We start from the raw sequence: 2,802 nt of genomic DNA on the forward strand, positions 1-2,802 counted from the left end.
ATATTTAAATGCTCAAATATCTCCAAACTAAAATGTTTCATGTTGGAAATAATCCAACTATGGACCAGGAGTAGTTTGGTGATTTTAGGAGTTGCCTAAGTATTTTATTTAATTCAACAAAGTTGCAGAAGTATTAAAAAAACAGAAAACAGAAAGAAAATGGAAAAAACTTACCTGACGCCTGCTCCCGGCCCACCTGCCGGCCCAGCCCAGCGCCGCTCCACCGAGCTGCTTGCCGGCCAGGCAGGCAGGCAGGTGCCCGACGGCGACCGCAGCGCGCGCCACGCACCTGCTCGCCGCCTCGCCGCTCCCCTCGCCCGGTGACGTCGTGGATCGGCCTCCCTCGCTCCCCCGAACCCCCCAGACACCCCCTCTCCTCTCCAGCTCCTCCCCCTCGCGCGCCCCAGCCATGGCCGACGCTACCGCCGTCGTGCCTGCGTCGTAGCCGCGCTCCCCGCCGCCCGTGCGTCCTCTCATCGTGTCCAGGAGCTCTGCCGCTGTCCACTCCATCGAGCAAGCCGAGCCCCGAGCGCTTGCAACGCCCGAGTCCACCGCACCGACCTCGCCCGAACCGCCGTCGCCGGAGATCCCCTTCAACACCGTCGTCGCTCCGGTCCATCCCCGGCCGCACCAAGGGCTTCGTCGCACTCACTGTGAGCTTAGCCATCTTCCCCCCTTCTTTTCTTGCTCCCGAGCCGTGTAGCGACCTCCCGGAGCTCAACCGCACCCACCGCCGTGGAGCTCGTCGCCGACGTGCTCCCGGTCACCCTCCGGCCACTCCACGGTGTCCATCATACTCACCGCGTCACGTAGCACCTAACTAGCTACTCCCCGCGCCTCACCGACCCCTCTAGCGTCAAGTTCGACTTCGGCCGAACCCCGGTGGCCGCCAAAGTCGTCGCCGGCGCCAACTCCGGCCACCCCGACCCCAACGGACTCCACCAAGAGCTGCGGCTCGACCCCAGCTCCTCTCCGGTGGCCTCCACGGCTCGTTTGGTTGCCGGAACGGCAAAAATCACTTCCGCCGCCGCGTCGGGATCGCCGGCGGCTAAATGCCGGTGCAGCCGACCCGGGTTTGACCACGGGTGGGCCCTGGTTGACTCCCCTGAGTCAATGACAGGTGGGGCCCAGCCCTGTTAATTAAACAGGTTTAGTTTTAATTAAACTTTAATTAATCTAATCACACTGACACGCGGGACCCACTGTCAGGTTTGACCCGGACGTGTCCCGTTGACCTGCTGACGTCACACTGACGCCAGGCTGACGCAATAATTGATTTTCTGGAATTAATCTAATATAGGAAAATTCCAGAATGTAGTTTAAACTTTAAAAATTCATAACTTTTATTCTGTAACTCCAAATCAGACAAATTATATATGAAAAATGATCAGAAAAATCCAATCTATCCATCTGTACTATTTTCATGCATGATTAAACAAGTTAACCTGATGTTTAATACAGAACAAGGAAAAACACTTTAAGGGCCATGTTTGAGTTTGAAATTTGAATCTTTGATTCAAATTGGTTCAAACCCTTCTGGTCTTAGTTGCATTAGCCCAACACACTCATATTGCCATGTTTCATGCATGCATCATATTGTTGCACATTGTTTGGTGATGGTTGTGTATCGGTGTTCTTTGCGGCAGGTTCTGCCTCCGAGGAGTACCGTGATTACCCTAACGAAGAACCGTATCAGTGCATCGAATCATCAGGCAAGCAACCAACCATTTGATCATATCGATACAATCCCATGTTCTCGCTCCTGCTCTCTTTTACTGCATTAAGACAACGCGTTTCAAACTGCTGTGTGCCACGGTAGTTGAACCCACTTCCTCTGCATGACATGTCATTGCCACAGTAACTAGATGAAACCCACTAGCATGTGTAGGAGTTGATTGAGCCATATGTATGTGTTGTTCCTACCTTGCTATGCCTGCTATGCTTAGAGTCGTGTCAGGTCTGGTTCATCTGGGTGATGAGCTAGAGTGAAATGATTATGTCGGTAATAAGAGTGGTGTGGTGAACACAAATTGGTAAAGGTATCGATGAGAGGCCATGTAGGAGTACATGGTGGGTTGTTTCATTGAAGCCGACCTTAAGCACTGAGATCTGTATGTGTGATTTAAGAATCAGCTACTACCATGCATTGGGCCCGAAACCAATGGACCCTCTCGGCTTCTTATTCACCCTAGTTCTCCGTCCAGGAGTTGCAAGTAGTTTCTGGTGTTTGTAGCCTACTGGAGGCCGTGGACAGCGCTGACCGTAGGGGTGGGCTGTGATGCGGTAGGTACGTGGCCGGGTGTACCGAATACCCGTTAGGTATCTCGGGAACCCTATTCACATAGTTCGGGGCCGTATGGGAAACCTCGGCCGGACTCCCTGCGGATGGAACCTGGATAGGCGATAAACCTGGACTGGAGGCTTAGGTGATTAGGTAGGTCGTGGCCGACACCCACGTTGGGCTTCCGCTTGAAGGTTGCCGAGTACATGTCGTGTAAACGACGGTAAGTGGTGAGAGCGTGTATGAAGAAGTACACCCCTGCAGGGTTATCATGATCTATTCGAATAGCCGCGTCCGCGGTAAAGGACTACTTGGTTGCCTATACAGTTCATAGACAAGTAAATGGAAACTACTAAAAGCCTCAAGATAAGTGTGAGTGCCGAGGATGGCTCTTCCGTAGGAAGACGGAGGTGGATCCTCGGTAGTGTATTGAAGTGGTGAGTAGTGGACTCGTGTACGCAAAACCATTTCAAGTTGGAGTCTCATAGGTTAGCCTAGCCAAGAGTCAAAGCTGGCTTGCT

The sequence above is a fragment of the Triticum aestivum genome, chromosome 2B, assembly GCF_018294505.1.
Source record: "Triticum aestivum cultivar Chinese Spring chromosome 2B, IWGSC CS RefSeq v2.1, whole genome shotgun sequence".
NCBI classification, from domain to species: domain Eukaryota; kingdom Viridiplantae; phylum Streptophyta; class Magnoliopsida; order Poales; family Poaceae; genus Triticum; species Triticum aestivum.